The sequence below is a fragment of the Podarcis pityusensis genome, assembly GCF_964106645.2.
Source record: "Podarcis pityusensis genome assembly, chromosome: 9".
NCBI lineage: Eukaryota > Metazoa > Chordata > Lepidosauria > Squamata > Lacertidae > Podarcis > Podarcis pityusensis.
The window spans coordinates 28,098,130-28,118,899 of NC_138034.1; the positions used below are offsets into that span (position 1 = coordinate 28,098,130).

At 39.7% G+C, this 20,770-nt stretch overlaps 1 protein-coding gene across 1 annotated transcript in view; it reads right to left on the reverse strand.

Annotated features, from left to right (window-relative positions):
• The window catches only part of TENM3 (teneurin transmembrane protein 3), a 974,114-nt gene that overhangs the window by 894,845 nt on the left and 58,499 nt on the right, over nt 1-20,770 (reverse strand). The window contains exon 3 of the mRNA XM_081021657.1: nt 13,648-13,813. The gene's annotated coding sequence lies outside the window, so the exon portion shown is untranslated. The remainder of the gene's footprint in view (nt 1-13,647; nt 13,814-20,770) is intronic.

Sequence of the window (20,770 nt, forward strand, 5' to 3'; positions counted from 1 at the left end):
GTACTATCATCCACACAAGAAGTGTAGTGCTGCAAATAAGTAGATATAGATTGTACTGTTTCTTAAATAACTAATTCAAAACATGATCTCTTTTGAGAGTTGTACCATTGATTCCTCCTCTTGTGCACCACACTTCTAAAATGTAATAACTTCCGTAGCTGATGTATCCACAAAGGATTCCTATACCATATTCTGTACCTAAATAACCTTTTCTGGACCTTCCAAAAGCCCTATAATCAAAATTACCTGTCTGCTTGATGAATCAGTCTTACCTCTATAATCTGTCTGCTGAGTATATTAAGCCTAAGTATATTGAACCTAATTTCAATTAGGTTTATTTTGGTATTTAGTTAATACTCATGTTTGTATTACATCAGGAGACTTGACTGAGAAAAGATTTAACTTTGCTTTATCATCATTTAAAATATGCTTGGATGAAACTGTATTTTTCCTTTTGGGGGGGGGAGGAGAGTGATTTACAGGACAATCCTATACAAATCTACTTCTGTAAGCTACATAAACTAGGGAAAGTACCACTGAGTTCAATTGGGCTTACTCACAGGTAAGTAAGTATAAAACTGCAGCTTCAGTTAAATTAAAACTCAATAAGTATTCTGCATTTAATTCATTAGTGGGAAAATATGTGAATGGGTATACTTATTGATGCTCTCCTTAACACAATATGGCTTGCTACCTCTAACAAAGACCAGTGCTATGTCTTCTGCGCAGGAGTATATAAAAGCACTTTCCCATCTCTGGGGTGGGAGTAAGGGGGTGGTATTGGTTTGTGGGTGCTTTATTCTTGATTTTATTATGTATTTTATGGTTTTATCTTGTATTTATCTTGTTGTAAACTGCCCTGAGATCTACAGGTGAAGGGTGGTATACAAATTTAATAAACAATAACAATAATAATTGGTCTTTGGGTCTTTTGGATGGATGTCCTGAGTAGAAATCTAATAAATAATAAATAAATACATTTTCAGAGCAATGTGATGTCCATTTTTCTGTGCATGGTCACCAGAAGACACAACACAGAGAACATTTATTTATTTAATAAAAGCACTCTGTCTCACCCCTCTGGTAGATCTGGGAGCTGTTTACATTTACATGTGTCAGGGACTGGACTGAAGCGGAAGGCTGGGAATCGCCCCCCCCTCCTTTGCTTACTTCAGAGGAGGGGGAGGGGGTGGGTCACCTCCCCTTCCCCAGTTGTTTCAAGAGAAGGAGAAGACAGGATTGAATTGCAGCAGAGTTCAGAGCTGCCAAGTTATGAGCTGTTAGGAGAAGGAGGGGGAGAATTTTCCAGCAGAGATGCCCTTGGAAAGCATAGGAGAGCCACCATCCCCACGTACTTACCGCTCACTTAGAATTCAAGAGCAAAGGGCTCAAAAATGTTTGACTCCTGAGGTCACCCGTAGGGACACAGGCTGTTGCTGGGGAAGGAAGGGGAGGAGCTCAGAGTGAGCAACTATAGAGTTAAGGGCTGAATTCTTTGTCTTGCACCACGAGAACTGATAAAACCATAAATATAAACTTTCTTGCTTCTTCCTTGATCCTTGATGCTGCCGGTGGAATATAGAATTCCCCAAGCCTAACATCACACTTAAATATCTAGATTAATTCTGTGCATCTCCCAAATTTGCATTTGATATCTTCTAAACGTTTTCTTTACCATATTTTCCCTTCCTTCTAAATATGTTCCTCATAGGCTTGTGCAATTTATGGCCAACAAACATTTCAGAATGTTTTCACTGATCATCTGTGAACGGCATGATTGTGCAGTTTCATCCACATGGGTCCAAGTTCTAATAATTCATACTGGGATTGTTATGTTCTCAAAACAACATCTCTACTCTAGTGGCCAAACAGCACACTCTGAGGCCTAATCCGAGAGAGCCCATTAGTAGCTTGTTTTTATATTTCTCATAGCACCTAGCAGCAAAATGCTGGAAATAAAGTGTAAAATGTGTTTAATACACCAGTGAAACAATGTACAATTTGTTAATAAGAATGGCCATTTGTATAAGTGAATAGTGAGAACTTCCAGTCAAATACCAGTAAATATCAAGTACAAGGGCAAACAAGACAAATAGTTCTGTGTTACTATTTCCCTATTCTCTAACTGCTCCGCATAAAAACTCAGGATTCCAATCTGTAACAACTAATTTACTAGACTGTGACCCTGGTCCTCAGTCTTCTTCCATGTAACGTGTTTATAGGACTGGAGTTTATGTTCAAAGAATCCGGTCTCATTGTGTTCAGTCCCTTGCATGGACCTGAGAAATGCTCTAACTTTTATCTTTCAGCAGAGAAAGATGGATTAGCCTTTTCAAAAAAAGGTGGCCCATAAGGTATTAAGTATTACCCTTCAACACTTCTGTAAAAGTCAGGTGGAGTATATATCCTCATTTTAAGGGGAAAAAATACACTACAGGTGAAAAGGATACTTTAAGAAAAAGATGAAGGTGAACAAGAAGCAAGGAAAGGATGCAATTGTTCAAAGAAAGTGACAGGAAGCTGCCTTAGTCATGAACTGTTGCACATTGTGTTTGCCAACTGAAAAGCTTCTCAAAGCCAGACATTCATAATTCTGACCCCTGCACAGCCCTCTCCATCCTTGCTTAAGCTGCTGAAGGCTTAGGTTCTCTACCACAAAGTTATTCATCTGCAATGTGCAGCCACAGCTGCTGTCAAAAATGCAGCAGATAAGTATTTTATTTTATTTTTAGATTTATGGTGCTTGGCCTAATTTTAACCTATTCTGATGTTTATCAGCGGCCTCTAGCATTTCTGCAAATACTGATGGAGACACTAGAACAACGTAAGAGATCCATGATGTTAATGCCAGCAGAGGGTTGCACTTTAAAAATCAAATCTGAAAATACTTTCACACTATTGCAGATGAATACAAATCTGCAAGGAAAATAGTGTAGCTTCAGATTGAGACAGAATTACTAAACAGTAAGTTTCATTCACTGGTGGCTTTGGACAAGTAAAAAGCAGGAAAGGAACCTGAGCAGTTGGTTAATTAGTTATTAATTTAATTTATACATCAAAGGAAATTTTGCAATATGTAGTAAAAAAACAAAATGATATCGTTACAACTAATAAAACAGCAAAAAGATTAAAACCAAAAATGTACAGTTCCTAACACCAATAAAGCAGCTCATAAATCAATACAGTAATACCTCAGGTTACGTATCGTCCTCCTTGCAAACGCTTCTGGTAACGAGCTCTGCTAACCCAGAAGTAGGTGCTCCTGGAAGCAAACTTTGCCGCGGGATGCGAGTGGAAGTCGCGTGCCAGAGGCGCTCACGCAGCAGGAGGCTCCATTAGCGAAAGCACGCCTCATGTTAAGAACGGTTTCAGGATAAGAACAGACCTTCGGAATGGATTAAGTTCGTAACAGGAGGTACCACTGTACAGTTAGGTCAGGTCTATCCATCTTGTGAACCAGAAAGCTACATTAACTCTATCCACCTTATAAGGTGGCTTACTAGGAACCTGTGGTATATCCTGTTTTTGCTGCCTATCTGCAAAACTGCTTTATCAAGCCACCTTTGAGCCACTTCAGATGATGGTGGGCCATGTTCTTTGTGCTACTGTTTGCTGTTGGAAAGCTGTTCAGTGCAAACACATTAACCTGCAAATATGAGGGACAGATTTAAAATGTTCAGATAATCAAAAGGTCAGATAATAACTGGAGAGTTAATCACATAGCAGTAAATTGACACGGAAGGACCCACTGTGAATTTGAATGCAATGCATTCAAGCAATGCAGCCTCTACTTTACAAAGATGCATTGCAAGGCAAAGGCAGGAAAAGAGTGAGCAGTCTGAGATGACAAAATGCATTTGGGAGACACAGTGGCAGGTGAAGGATAGCTGCAGCTCAAGAGTTTCCATGTGTAATGACAAGGAGGACCTCCTGCTGTATGTCATTTTCCAGCAATTGTACAGTCTTTTTAACAGAGCAGTGCATTCATTGGTTTCACGTGAAACTCATAACAAAAAAGAATGCCTAGGTAGTAATGTTCAAATCATGTATTAGTGTACGAGTTAGCACAAGGTAAATACATGTATTCCTGCAGACAGTGAATTATATTATCAGAGAGAAATATCTAAGGCCTGTAATTACATTGGCTAACACTCTTTACTATAAAGTACTCACTATTTTGGAGGAGAGCATTAAGAGCTTTCATGGTGTGCAGCAACAAAATGAGATTTCCTCAAAGAAATAGTCAGAATGGGCAAGAGATACAGCTGAAAGACTAGTGGATTTCTTTTTTTTTTTTAACAATAACATCTCATTCTGACTCTTACAACCTGTAGGGAACTTAAAATTGTTATTTAATCAAACATTCTTAAAAACTAAGCTGACATTGTCACAAGCATTTTAAGAATAGTAAGCTTCTTTAATGTTTGCGTTGCCACAGGATGATTCCACAAACAAATGGCACCACAATTTTACTTGAAAAAAATTGCATCAGATCTCACCACCTTTACCAAGGATTAGGCTCAATACTGTACAGTTGATTGGTTGATTATCAGGAAAATTATCCTTCTCTTCCCAAAATTTGGTGGGTGGCTAACTATTAAAACATTCTAATTTCCTTTTTTATAAGATACGCCGTGACGACTTCCCCCACAAAGTCCTATACCTGGAATGGTTTGCAAGGTCACCTAGGTTTTCTGTATATACTTATTTTGTTGAGGGACTGAGAAGATTTCTTCCTGAATCCTGCTGTCACTGAATGCCTGTTTAACATTAGGGGATGTCAGTTGTGCAGACTCCTGGCAAATAGTACGGATTACATTGCTGGGTTAGAGGTTTCACTGTACATTTGAAGAGAGTTCATAGATATGTCCCAAGAGCCCTAGTGCATCAGTGGCTTTACACATACAGTATCAGAAGCTTGGCCAAACTTTTGTCATCACCTGACACTGTGATAGAAAAAGACCAGTACTTGCCCATGCTGAAAATTCCTGACGGACGCTATGAAGATGCAAAAGGCCAGACAGCCAAGTTCTAATAAAGACAAGAATGAAGCCGAAAGCAGCAAGAACAGAGAAAACTACATGGTGAAATTCCCAAGCTGAACACTTTCCACCAGGTTTCTTTGTGAATCCTGAGAGACTTATTATCTCCACCTCCTCCATTTGCAAGCAGATAAAGGTAGAACATTGATTTCCCAGATGGCATGGTCTGGACAATCCCCATTTTAATTGTAGAGACTTGATCATTTTCCATTTAAAACAATAATAATAACATTAAATCTTTGAAAACAGAAGCATATGACACTTTTTATATAGTTTGTAATACCCATGTGGTATTATGGCTTCAAACTATAGAAGCACATAATACTGTTAATATTGCACAGATTCACAGCCTATGCCATTACAGCACCAAAGGAGCAATTAAAGAATGTGAATGTGTATTAAGATTAATACCTCAAACCCTGACAATCCTCAACTGGCCCATTAACATGATAATAGGTTCAAAGTTTCTTTATGTCTCTTAGCATGTAGATGGTACAGCCTCTCCCCCTTCCTTCAGCCTTATTCCATCTACCCTCCCTGTTTTATTTTGCATTTGCAAATTGCCTTAACAAGAAGTTAAGCACACACACAAATACTTCCATATAGCATCAAGAGGCTGATCAAAAAGGATAAGTCACTTTTATTTATTACTCCACAAGAGATTTCAAACAACTGAAGGACATGACAAACATAAAACTAAGGAGACGAGAATGAAGAAGTCTTTCACTGCCGCCACCCTGCCACAACACTTCCTACTGTGCTTGGAACTTCTGAAGATGCTGACAAACACTCTGTGATCTTATGCATCATGCTGAATGTCCCTTATAGCATCTAGCTGCCACAGGTGGGTTAGGCAGGCTTGCAAGGCTTATTTCTAAACTGTGTAGCTTCTGTTAATGTTAAGGCAGATTTTTAGCATTGCAAACCTTTTGTAGTCAACTGAGATGGAAAATAAAACTCCTTGATCTGCTTTGTTTTTAAAGACTTTACAACTCTATGGTGGTAACTACTTGTCCTCTTGTCACATCCTATCTGTTAGAAGATACTGCAGAAAAGCAATTTTCTGCCTCAAAAGCACTCTATTTTTAAAAAAGTTTGTCTCTGGGCAATTTTCAGGTCTACTAGAGCTGCACAACTGTATACAGATGAGAAAGACCAAAATAGGGCAATTTATTTGATTCCTTCCCTTCAAAACATTTAGCAAAGATTACACATCCAACAGTGGAAATAAAGCTCAACAAAAATATTCAGAGATAACTTGGTGTCATGAAAAAACATCATTTGCAAGAGCCTTCTATATTTGCATTTTGTTTAATATGATATCAAAAATAAATATGTCCCAGGATACTATCAGCTAATTTCTACTTTAAAAGTGAGCACTTAAAACCAGGCAGTAAAAGAGACCCCTATATAGTTTTCAGAGAAATGATTGTGTGTGTTAAGGTCCTCACTGGAGACCTATTGAATGGTGAATTTATTTGTTCAGTGTTCAGCTTTGAAATTTGACGTTTTGGATGCAACAAGCTGCCAACTTAATAGTCCTGTACTAAGACCATAAACATTTCTTTTACTTCTCAGACAGTTTTTTCTTTAAACAAAAATATAGGTATGAAAGGCCAAGGGTCCAACATTGCCTTCTCTTTTCCTCCAAGGTTATGCCTGTTCAGATTAGGAATGCAGAGTTTTCAATCAATTACATAAAATGGATTCTGATAAAACACTTTCCTGCACCAAAAAATGAACTGACTTTTGCAGATGTGGATCAGAGGCAGTCATGTCCATCTAGTCAATCTGAAGGAATTCAATGCATGGCGATTTCCATGGTTAGTTGTCATTGGGAATACGTGCCCATTCTCTGCTTCTGTGGAATGCATTGTATCTACTTTCAAATGAACAGGCTCTACTACACTGTAGATGCACATTTTTTGGAGGTGGTGGTGGATGAAAGCCCTGTTTATACCCAGATTGAATAAAATATAAATAAGTAGCATTTTCCATCTCGTTTGGTTTTTGTTTCATAGAGTAGCTGAAGTGAGGCTGGACCAGGGATCTTCAGGAAAGTCAGGTTATGGTGACATGGCTGAGATGGAGAGATGAAATAAATGGAAGAGACATCTCTCTGTTCTACTCTGCCTTCTCACGCCTTACAATCCTAAACTGATTTCTTCATAGTTCCTGCAATGCTCAGGCATTATACCAGGTCAATGAAAGAAATCTAGACACTCAATAGAAAATGTAATTTATTATAATAATCACAGAAACCTGAGATAAAACACATACATAAATAAGTGCATGTGACTATTTGCATGAAGAAATCAGTGCTGGAGAAAAACAAATGGCCAAATTTTGGTGCTGGGTCAGAGGTGAAAGGAGGGTGGAACTATTCACTGCATTGCATTTCCCATGTTGTATGATGGTGGCAATGATTGAAGCAGTGCTCCTACTGACTGCTAATGCAACCACTTCTCTTCCTAGAATACTCTCTGCAATGATGCTACATGATGATGGGGGATGCGGGTGGTGCTGTGGTCTAAACACTGAGCCTCTTGGGCTTGCCAATCAGAAGGTTGACAGTTTGAATCCGCACAATGGGGTGAGTTCCCATTGCTCTGTCCCAGCTTCTGCCAACCTAGCAGTTCAAAAGCATACCAGTGCAAGTAGATAAATAGGTACCACGACAGTGGGAAGTTAAACGGTGTTTCTGTACACTCTCGCTTCTGTCACAGTGTTCCGTTGCACTAGAAGCGATTTAGTCATGCTGGCCACATGACCTGAAAAGCTGTCTGCGGACAAATGCTGGCTCCCTTGGCCTGAAGCGAGATGAGCACTGCACCCTATAGTCGCCTTTGACTGGACTTAACCATCCAGGGGTCCTTTACCTTTACCTTTTTACCTGACATGACGATATAGCTTTGCTCAGCAGGGCATTCTGGGGAAAAAATGATAGCAGTGCACCACAGTAGAAAGGTTGTTGCCTACCTCCATAATCAGTGAACCTCCCCTCCCCATTTCACGACCTGTAAATGTGTAAATGGAGCCACAAAATGGAGGCAGCTATTATGGCTCAGGGCCAGACAGCACACAAATTTTGCTAAATTTTGCAAAAAAAAGTGCATTTTGATGCTGTGCGACTTTATCTGTGGTGAACTCTTCACCGGATACCTCAGTAAGAAGGCTGAATAGGAAACGTTTCTTTAAACAACAATGACAATTTTAAAAATCCTTGTAAAATCAGGCCCTGTAGCACTGTGTGCAATGAAGTATCAATGTTTTGTTGTCGGAGTTATCTACATAATATATGAACTGACACCCCGCTTTCTCTGAAACAATTCATGCACAATTTACTGCACCACCATTTGTTATAACCTTAGGCTGGTCATAGTTCCTACAGGTGTGAAGTCATATGCTACAAGAAGAAAATTATTCACATATTGATAGATCCATTAACACCACCATATCTTCAGAGGGCATTTCCCTGGCACACAATAACATGAATAATTCAGCGGCTAGATTGCTGACCAGGACCAGATGGTCTGAGTATATAAAACCAATTCTGGTCTGATTGCACTGGCTACTAGTCAGTTTTCAGACTCAAATCAAAGCGCTGGCTTTTATTTATAAAGCCTGATGTGGCTCAGGATCCCAATATCTCAAGGATTGCTTTTCCTTACATGAACCAACCCAGACCATGCATTCATCACCTGAGACAATTCTTAATTTGCTCCTTCTAAAGGAGGTGTGGAGTGGCAACATGAGAATGGTCTTTTTTAGTGGCGAATGTGCTTTTAAGTTTTTTAACTGTTTTTGTTTTACATTGTTTTTTAATATTTGTACTACTTTGGAAGTCACTTTGGGTTAGTTTTAGTAAAATAAACTAATAAGTGGCAACAAAAACAACAACAACCAAGCTCCACATGCCGGATCTGAAGCATAAACTGCTGTGTTTTCTGTTGCCAGAAAAATAATTAATGCTATTAAGTATGTAAAAGAATAATCTTATATTTTATATTTTGGAACACCTTTATCAATATATGCTATTTTTAAAACATGAACCCTAGAACACATATATGCTCTTAATCTTGATATTTCCTTCCACAGTCAGTTGATTTAGTAAATGCTATATCTCAAAATGTTTTCCAGTAAAATTGCACATAACACAATGTGTTCTATTGTTAAAAAAATCTGCATAAAACTCATTTTAGGCCATTCTTTGTAATCAAACAAAGCAACTTATCAGAGTACCATGTGAGCAAGAAAATCTTATTTTTATTATTTTTATGAGAGGGCTGCTTCACAATTCCACCCCCTCCATTTTCTCACTAAGGATCTCTGCAAAGGAGATAAATGAATGAATTCAATGATTCATTTAGTTGATAAATTCACCACGTTGTCTTCACAATTTATCAAGCACAGCTGTGAAACAGTCACATACATCTAATATTAAAAGTTACCCATGAATTTCACCGATGAATAACTCTGTCAAAAAATTACAGATAGCTCATAGTGAATATTGTTCGTCATAAGTTTATACATTATCTCACTTAAAGTCTAGGGTATCCTCTTTGGGGATACTTACATGGAGCTAAAACTACTGTATGTCTAAACCTCTTGTTACTGTGCAGAGCAGCCCCAAGTGTAAAGGATCACCTTGGTCAATTGTGTTCCATGAGTATTACAATATGTGACTTATCATTGCTCTCTCCCTCATTATTCCCATTGTGCAGTAAGAATGATTCAACAACCAATCACATAAACCTTATTCAGTATATAAATTGAATAAGTAATAATAATAATAAGCATAGTTCTATATAGTTGTTGACCACATTTTCCTTTCAACATCAGGCAAAACACATCTGAGGAACAAGGACACCTTAAAACCCTAAAATGGAAAAGTATTTTATGAAATCGCAACTGATAGCAAAAAAACCACTTGTCTAGGACTGTGGATTGCTCATGATGCTGGAAGCTAATGCAAGTGTGTACAGTCAATCAATATTTGTACCAAGCAGCATGGAAGTGTCCTCATTAAGCCTCTATGTGTACTTCAGAGACACAGACTTCAAAGTGGCAAACATGTCTTTAAAGCTTTTTATATATAACTTTCACTGAAAACTTCTGAAAAATAGTCTGGCAGCATTTTTTATATATATATAAAGAAACCTGATATGTTATGGGTTAAGGCCCCTGCACCTTACCTTGCCACCTTGTTCCAATACAGAATAGGAATAAAAGCAGCAGCAACAGAGCACATTTGCTTTGGAATCCTTATGGTAAACAAGACATCACTACGCAAAACATTAATTTCTGGCAGAATGTTGTTTAACACAAACACTCAGTTCAAAGAGAAGCTATCACAAGCCCACTTTAAAAAATAAACAAAAAGTAAACTGCAGTCCCAAGACAAATCACTAAAATACATTATCAAGAAAAGTAATAGCCACATGACATTAAATTTTTTTTTAAATGGATTAGGTTTAGAGCAACTGTATATAAATAATTCTGGATCACTTCCTGGTTTTTATCAGTCTAGAAAGGAACTTGGTTCTTGACTAGGAAAGGAAGGGAAATCTAATTCAGTTTACATTTAAAGACAAATTTGTCAAATCCAAAACAATATGAAAACTGAAACACAGCCATTCTTTGAAATTTATAATTATCTGAATTTTGTAACACAGTTTTCCAACTAATCAGTGGTTACAAAAATGCAAATACTAGGTAAAAATGAGCACACAAGTGACGATGTTAGTGGAAACACTTACAAAAGTGTGTTCTGTTAGGAGAAACTGCTTGCAAAATGTGTACACTAGTCAAAACAGCATACAAATATATATATTTATTAGGGTAAAGCTATACTAAAATGCTGGTGAATTTTCACGATAATTTTTTTTTTTTTTTTAAGAAAAAATCCTGCAAACTGAAGCAGAAATGTGGAGAACTGAATTTAAGACTGGAAAAATGAGAAATGAAGAGAATCAAATTTGACAGATCCTTCCATACCTATTCTTGACCAATGGAAAAGAAAGGCATTATAGTTTTCCGCAAAATGCAAAATATATAGCAACTATCAACACATTCAGAGAATTATTCTCAGGGAAGAAAGGTGGACTAAAGGCCCCATGTGAGGTGACTAAAAGAAGCTATTTCCTAGTTCTTCCACTTGGTGCTATGTGGTTATTCCTATGAACGTGTAGAGAATCTGCTCATGGCAGATTCCCCTGGACCCTAAGTACAGCACTAGTGCGTGGCACTAAGGAAGAAACATGGAGCTGCAGAGAACAGTCCAGTGGCGTAGCGTGGGGGGTGCAGGTGGGGCGGGCCGCGCCGGGCGCAACATCTGGGGGTTAGGGTTAGGGGGCGCAAATCCACGGGTTAGGGGGCGCAAATTACTTGCCTTGCCCCGGGTGCTGACAACCCACGCTACGCCACTGGAGCAGTCCCAACAGAACAAGGTCCAAGGCTTAAAGACGATTGGTGAGAGTACTGAAGGGGACCTTTCCTTCTAAAATTAGGATAGTTAAAATGCTTATCTCCCCAAAAAGTCACATGCCTCATGCCTCCACACACACACACACACACACACCTCTGTCCTGCTCTACTTAGGCCCGTTCCAAGTCATGACCGTGGCAAACCCAGAAGTAAACACTGGTTTGCCGTAATTCACGCACGCACAGAAGCAGCCGTCGTTGTCTGCACATGCGCAGAAGCGGGCTGCCGCCGAATGTGCCTGCGCACAATGGCGCTTCTACCAGCAACCCATTTCGCCATAAGGACAGGCCTATTGTTGCATGCCACCCCAATTACTGAGTGGTGCAAGGTTCCAGGGGTTCTGTCCAGTTACCCCTGTTTCCTTCAGAATGAGCACATGTAGTCTTTATGACATGTGCTTTACTTACACAAATTAGTAACTTTAGCCGCATAACTTGTGCTTTACTTACACAAATTAGTAACTTGAGCTGCAGCATTAATACCCCAAGCGGGCCTTGCTTCCTCCATAGCCACAGCCTTAGATTCAAGCAAAATCAAGCTTCAGTGTGACTCTCTGGCTTCCCAGCCTGCTGCCTTGCCTAGCTCACATCAGCTAACTCTCCTCTCTGGCCTTTGTCTTTTTAACTACCAACCAGTTGAGGGGGTCCCACCTATTTTCTATATGGCACAGATCCACTTCCTTTGTTCCCTTAATGGCTCATTACCTCGGCTATCCCCTTACCAGGAAACTAGCTTGGCTATTCCAGGAACTGAATCCTTGCTTATATTTGAACAGTTACTGGATCCAGAGATTAGAAGGGTCTGGGCATAACTCTATAGTTATGAGGAACTATCTGGACGTTCTTAAGGATTATTGTGTGCAAGGGGTTGTGCATTTGAATTTAATGTCAAACATCATCCTTTGAAGACAGGAATCCTTCTAAACTTCCCAATCATTCCTCAGAGCTAATGCAAAACCCGAAGGATGAATTGTAGATAGTGAAAAATTTATGTCTAAGACTTGAGAAGATGCTAGGAGAAAGAAAATTGATCTCGTTGTAGTAGAAGTGCCCTACTGAATATAGTTCTCAATTCCCTATTAGAGGCAGGTTAGTCAAGTCTCAGATCCATTTTAGCATTAAAAATACCCCCAGGCTCAACTGTGTGTTGCACTAATGCACCCATTTCTTTTCCTAGTTCATTTGGGCAAGGAAACATTATTTACATTGGCCAAAACTCCATTCTGATTCTGTATTTCCAAGGATTCTAAAGAAGATAAGACAAGGAAGCTGCCATCCCTAGGACTGACTGCTCTCTCTTATTTCAAGTATAATCCTCCCATTTTCAAAAGGGGAGGGAGAAAGGATTTTCCTCATATTCCAGATTACTACAATGCAAAAAGAGTAACAGATGTCCATTATTTCAGAACTCCAGAACTCTAAAGCATCTACTAGTTCTGAAATATTGACCGGGCAATGCTAATAATCACAGATTATGGCATGCCTTAATATCAGGCAGTGATTATTGGAACATACATCTTTCTTCAGAGAACACCAGATGGCTGCTATTCACTACCCCCATAGCTTTGGTTCTAACATGACACAAAGGAGTACTGATTATTTTCCTTCTGTGTTTTTGTAGATGTGGGACAAAACCACAAACCTCTGAATTGCAGCAGCAGCAGCAGCAGAAACAACAACAAAAAATATTTGGGGGAGGGGTGAGTGTCATGGGTCTGCCTGTGTGTTCCATCTCTGTGTTACACTTCCTATACTACCTTTTAGGGAGTGGGAGGGATGCACCAACACAAGCCTCAGGGAATAGTACATAAGTCGTCTTTGAGAGAGACAGAGGCTTTCCTAAATCTCGAGCAAGGCAATGATTTCATGTTGCTCATGTAATCTGCAAAAAGCATTAGTATGTGCCTTTAAGTTAAAAATAGAAATGTAGGTTGTATGGAATAGTGATTAAAACAAAGAAAGAAAAATCTTGCGCATAATTTTTTTCTGCACACATCCCCAATGTTTACCCCATGTGAAAACACAGTTTTAAGCAATGTAGTGCCCTCAGGCCACTACAGCCCCCCCCCCAAAGAAGTTCTCTTTCAGCAGGGAGCTTCTTTCCCCTTGTGGTCACTCACCAATATTTACAAGGCAAGGTCACTTTGGATGCCAGTGGCAGTTGAAAGAGCAAGAGGAAGAGGGGCACTTTTTGTCTTCAGCGATCTGGCTGATTCTGCCACTGTGATAGCCGACAATGACATGACACAAGGGAATGGTTGTCGCAGTCTCACACTCCCGGCTCTGCTGCGGAGACCAAACGGAACAAAAACAAGGAGAGAAATATATATATATATATATATATGTTATTTTTCTTTCCCTGTGAAGGTAATACAAAAATATGAAAACATTTTATCTTTGGAATACCAAAACAAGAGAGCTTTAATCTTGACTATGAAAGCGGATATCTAAAACTTACTTTAAAATTGGGATTTAAACAGACCCCCTAAGAAATGGAATATCCTTCTGTAAAATTAATTAATTACGTTGAAAGCTTGCTGGAAGGAGATGGCCATAAACATCTTACACACACAGCAGGTGGTAGAGAGTAGACAGAAATGATGGTTTTATTAAAATTACAGGGAAAGACATTTGCAGTAAAGAGACACATTTTGGGCGGAAAGGGATGGATGGCAGTGTCTATAGGTTCATGTAACCAGTGAAGAAATATAACAAGGCAAGAGACTAATGAGAGTTTTTATTTATTTATTTGCATTTTTATATCGTCTACAAGAATTATTACCTATATGCCTGATATGTCCTAAAAAAAAAAAAACTGTGATGAATAAATAAACAGCTCTAGAAATCTTCAATAGGGTGCTTTACCTTGCAGGGAATATTATCATTGGCTTTTGATACAATTTCTGCTGCAGGGAAAGACTTTCAAAGCTTGGAATGCTGAAGTATTGCCAGGCGCTCAAAGACCCCCTGCTGTGCGCGTCAAACTAAGAAATCTCTCTGAACTTGTCGAATTAAAAGTCATCTCTCTCTCTCTGCAACCCCTGCATGAGCTGGGAAGCTCTGTCCTCGTTTTTTTTTCCTTTCCCAGGCCCTCTATGATAAACAAATGGAGCCCGGAGCATCTTTATTCTTTACAGGCACATAATTAAAATTCTTCTAAAAATGTAATTGAATGCAATAAATTTCAAAAGGAGGTTCTAGTTAACAATGACACTAAAATGGTTTGAGTAGGCCACACTACTTTACCATTCAAATGTCTTTCAAAGGTAAATCAAAACAGCTTGTTAAGCTCTGGGAACGGGGTGTGTGTGTGTGTGTGTGTGTGTGTGTATATATATATATATATATATATGTATGTATGTACGCCATCAAGAGGATGCTCTTAACTTAAACATCTAAGCAGGATTTATGCTTTCTAGAATGTCATATTAATTACGGAAACCACAAAACAGTAAACTATTAAAATAGGAACAAAGAAAGCTGAGATCCCTAGTCGTTATTTATCTATCCCTCCCCCATGAAAGAAGCTTTATTTTTGTTTGTTGTACCGTTTCACAGCAGCACTCTTTTAATTCACCCACAACAGTGTATATATTCACAGCCTTGCAACAACTCCCAAACCTGCTAATGACCACAAGGTTAAGCTGTTGAGCGTGCAGTTAAGAGCTGTGGAACATTGTTAACAATTAGCTGGGTAGCAAATTACAAACTGCAAAAGAATAATAAAAAGATTCTCTGCTCCCCCACCCTCAAATCCAAATATTTAAGGGACTTTGGTTTTTTTAAAAAAAATCACACCTAGAGAGGAAAATAACAGAACATTCCCTCTCCTTTTCATGTCCTACCTGAAGATTTTACTTGGCACTACTGACTACAAAATACTATACAGAATTCATTATTTTTAGAGATATATCTAGATAGGCTGTAGACAGAATATGTTTATAATGTCTGTGATAACCAATGTGTGCTGATAGGCAATTCTGTGATGGCTCATAATATGATGACTGATTCAATAGATAGTAAAGACATTCATATCAATTAACAATATAGGAAGTGAATGTATTACAATTTCTAATTGGAACAACTGATCATTGCAGTAACATACATCATTCTTTAACAAAGGCTATTTCTGAATACAGTGGTACCTTGGGTTACATACGCTTCAGGTTACATACACTTCAGGTTACAGACTCCACTAACTCAGAAATATTACCTCGGGTTAAGAACTTTGCTTCAGGATGAGAACAGAAATCGCTGGGCAGCGGTGCGGCAGAAGCGGGAGGCCCCATTAGCTAAAGTGGTGCTTCAGGTTAATAACAGTTTTGGGTTAAGAACGGACCTCCGGAACGAATTAAGTACGTAACCAGAGCTACCACTGCACAATTTACAGTTTGCCCAGGCTCTGCTTGGGTGCAGTCAGCCTTTATCCCCACCCTGGCTCCATCCCTCAGCTTGCCCCTAATAGGGCAATTACAAACTTTGTGATGGCTGGGGAGGTTTCAGCAACAGCCACCCACTTTCTGACCAGGTAAGTGGCCATTATATGACCCATGAGAGCAGCAAAATAACCAGACTATACAGTGGTGATGGGATAAAATCAAGCCAAATCCTTATTGACAGCAGCTGTCTGACTAGAATTGCAGCTGACTGGAATTGCCATTGTTAGTGGATAAGTAAGTGGTGTGAACAACGTGCAAGGCTCAATTAAGATTCCTTTGTTCTAAGGGACTTTGCCCCGCAGTGAGAGTATTTCTAAGGGACAGGATGTTCTGCCTTAGCTCTGAGCCAGCAACCTACAGTCAAGCCAGCTCTCAGTGTAGATAACTGATGCCACTGTGGATACAGATGATGAGGAGTGTCCCACAACTAGATGAAGTAGCTTTGTTTCTAGGAATCGTAATTGTGTGATTAGAGTGAAGAAGGGCCTAGCAAAGCTGTCCCCTTCTGGGTACAGGTCACAGGTAGATGTGGACAGGAAATAAAATTGGTGTGAGCTCTCACTCAGAAGTTGTTCTGATCCCAAATGGCCTCACAACTGCACAGCTGTTAAGAAGAGACTTCAGTCCTGCTGAGTGCTGCTTTGCCAGCTGTGAGGAATGCATTGAAGAAACAGACTCCACCCCCATGACTAAACTTTGGCAGATGGCCAGGACTGCGGGCAGGTGTGAGTCGAATGCAGCTCTCAATACAGTTCTCTCTGTATGTTCCATAATCATTTTAGAAAGTAGTTGTGTTCTGCCATCAAGCACTGCCATGAGTTACTTTTTGTTTTCCAGCATATTTCTTGTCAATAAAAAAATTCAATGAATTCAAAATTCAAACAAATTTTTATTCTGAAAGTGTGGCCCAGAGGATAAAATTTGAGAAGCACTATGCTAATGTGTATTAGCGTAACAGGAGTCAGGCTGGGAAACAATGACACTTTTCTTTCCTGTGCAATTTTGCTTGTTTTTTAAAAAAAATAAAAATAAAATATGGGTTAATTTCTGGAGATAAAGGATTTGTATGTGGAGATGCAAGAAATATAAACAGAAAAGTAAGCATAATCTTTTCTTTATAAATGTGCACATCTACATACTTGAATTAACTCTCGTGTGTTAACAAAGCCATTCCTTTTTGGATGAGAACAATTCTATTCCTCCATGCATGTAATCTTTCAATAGAAGTTAAAGATGGCGTCAAATGAAGGAGACAGAGTGGAAGAGGGGAAAAAAATATCAACAGCCAGATCCTACACATGTTTACTTGGGAAAAAAATCTTTCTGAGCTCAATGGAGCTTATCCCACGGCAAAATGGAAGAGGGGAAGAAAGAAGAGAACTGCTTTTCATTTCATGTTTCTCCCTCGTCAAAAGAAAAAAGGAGCCTGTAAAACATTTCATAGAAAATGTTCAGACTGAGAGATTTCATGTACCAGTGGTTCCCAACCATTTTGGTGCAGTGGGCACATTTAAATTTTTAAGAAAGCGCCATGACTGCTAGTCACAAAATGGCTGTCACATCTAAAAGAGCAGGAAAAGAGACAAGATCATAAAATTGTGTGGTTATACACCCCATTGGCCACACCGTCAATGGGGGGTAAAGACACCAAACTGCTAATTCCAGCCTCAGGTACATTATGGATTTTTATGGAGATATTGCTGAGACCTTTTGTGGGCAGCATAAAAGGTATGGTGGGCCCACTGTTTCCATGTTGGCAATCCTGCCATATAGGGTGGGGGTCCTAGTGACAAGTTTATCCTGCTTGATGCACACTCAGTAGAATTTTTGAACAGATGATACGTGCATTAAAAACTATACAGGTCTAGGCTTGTCTGCATAATTGAGGAACTGCAAAAAGTTGAGAAAAGGCTTAAATAAAAACACTTCATGTAACGGGCTAAATGAAGATGGAAATGGAAAAGAGGCAAAGACAAAAGCAAAGCAATTATGAAAGTGTGTCTGTAATATGAAAAAAAGGAAGCAATTTCAAATAGTACAAGGGCAAAACAATTGGGAATCTTTCTAGTTTAAAATGTTTAGAATGTTTAGTTTAGAATGTCCATTTCATTTCTATGCTTTTGGTGTGCAAAAACTTTTATTTCCACTGGTGAACCAGTCAACATTAATTCCCCTATCTAACTTCTCATTTGAAGTGCTCTGGCAAACTATTCAGCATCAGTGATTCAAAGGTTCCTCAGCCTTTGTTTCCACTTGTAAACTGACAAAACCTGACATTCGTGGCTATATACCCTTACATGGTTTTGCTGATCTCTTCAGTTCTCCTTGAAATGCACAAAAATCTCTTTTGACCATCAACCAAATGTTCACATGGATTATTGCAGAGGCCAGCTAGCACTATCTGGATTTCTGTACTGTCAGAAATGACAACTGAGGCAGGTAAAAAATAAAGATTATTGAAGTGAAACATTCAAACAAACCATTTTACTTTGGGTCAGCCAAAGCAGGTAACCGATGAATGATTCTAGAATCTGAAACTTTCAGTCTTTATTATTGAGGATTAGTGAATAGTAAACTAAAGCTCTTGTTTTAAGTAAGTAGAAGCATATCCTGCACAAATGCACCTGGACTGGTCAAATATTCTGAAGCTTTGCTAATATTTTTTTTTTTTACTTCTCTCTTTTATGAAAACAATGGGTTTTCTTCTTCCTCAAGAGAAGATTCTTCTGTTTTATTTCATGAGAGGGGAGATGCTAATCAAATGCCTGATCCCTACAGGAATTACAAGAAATTGCAACAAAGGAGCAGCAATTTGCTGTGTGTCGTGGGAATGTTCTTCATGGGAAATAAGCATATACTGTATTTTTCGCCCTATAGGACGCACTTTTTCCCCACCAAAAATGAAGGGAAAATGTGTGTGCGTCCTATGGGGCGAATGCAGGCTTTTGTTGAAGACTGGAGAGCGAGAGGGGTCGGTGCGCACCGACCCCTCTCGCTCTCCAGGCTTCAGGAAGCTCTCCGCAAGCCGTGGGAGCCTGGCACTAAGTCGCGCAGCTCTCCTGCGGCTTGCGGAGAGCTGCCTGCATCCCGAAGCTTGGGGAGCACTGAGCTCAGCGCGCACCAGGCTTTGAGCTTCGCGCAGCTCTCCGCAAGCCGTGGGAGAGCTGCGTGAAGTTGTGCAGCTCTCCTGCAGCTGCGGAGAGCTGCCTGCATCGCAAAGCTTGGGGCGCGCTCAGCGCGGGCAGATATCCGCAAGCCTGGGGAGACCAGTGCGACTTCCCGCCGTGCTCCCTAGGCTTGCGGATAGCAGCCAGTTCTGGGGTCTGGGGAAGCTCGGGCTTCCTCCGCCCCAGCCCCGCGCCAAAAAAACTAGGTGCGCCCTATGGGGCAAAAAATACGGTACTTCAGAATTTTTTGGGCCATGATGACCAAAGGAATAGTTTAGTATGCCAGAAAAAGGTAGACATGTTTATTAAATAAACCTTTTGATGGTAGATTTCTCCTGTTTTAGTCAGTCTAGTAACCAGGAAAGTATTTTATTGGTTTATAAGCTGATGTTCTTGCTCAGTAACCAATAGAACCTCCCCTAAAAATCCCCTCCCCAATGAGTTGTATCTAGCATTTACAGGATGCTCTAGCTAGAGTAAGATGAAGGCAATTTCACTAGTTCCTCATTCCTCTGGAGTTCCCCAAATCCCTTCAAAAGTTGTTCTGGAAGGCTGCAGAGCAAAGGAGGAATCAGACAAATTACCTCCAGTGGATTTACTGGATCTCTGTTCATGGAATTATTTTGTTAATGGAAGGGACACCCTGGATCCAACTCAATGATATGTAGATTTATTGGTTCCTGATTGAAAATTCATTTGGTGAACTGGAAAATACTTAATTGTCAGCTAAATCTATCTAGTGATGAGGGCAAGTCTCAGGCTCCTGTCCCAAAGCATGGCAGTGACTCTTACAAGCCAGCAAGCCAGAGATCTTTATTCAGGCTAATAGCAGTACACACTCCAAAGCAAACAGGTTCCAGAAGTTCATATTCCAAGGTTCATGAGCAAGGAAAGAGGTTCACAAATGAATGGAAGCTACAAAGATGTCCCAACAGGTGATACATCCCACTCACTCAGCTTTCAAACAACAACAAAATGAATTTCTTGTATCCCGCCCATCTGACTGGGCAGCTTCCAACAAAGTATAAAGACAACAAAACATCAAACTTTAAAAGCTTCCTGATGTAGATTAAGATATCCACTAAAGGTCATGTGATTCTTTATCTTTTTGATATATGATGGGAGGATGTTCTACAGGGCGGGTGTAGCTACTGAGAAAGCCCTCTGCCTGCTTCCTTGCAATTTCACTTCTCACAATAAAAGACAGAATGAGGAGGTCTCACTCACATGATTCTCATGCCTGTCTTCCCTAGATGCAGCCTTCTCTCTTTGGTAATGAAATTTACCCATGCTTTGTACAGTGGAACACAATTTAGTTATATTGATGCAAGTGGAGGGCAGGATGTTGTACACCTCCAGCACCTCCCTCTCATTCCTCCTAATGGCCTCTGGTGTAGTTGTGTTCTGCTTCCACTGTTGGAGACAGTGGAATACAAGCTGCTGGGACTCTCAAGTGGGGTGAATGCTCTTGTACTTGGGCTCTGTTTGCAAGCTTCCCACAGGCACCTGGTTGGTCATTGTGAGAACAGAATGCTGGACTAGATGGGCTTTTGACCTGTCCCAGCAGGGCTCTTCTTATGCTCAGTGTTACTGTATTTTATGTTCTTATGTACAGTATGTCAGCAAATTATGAATAA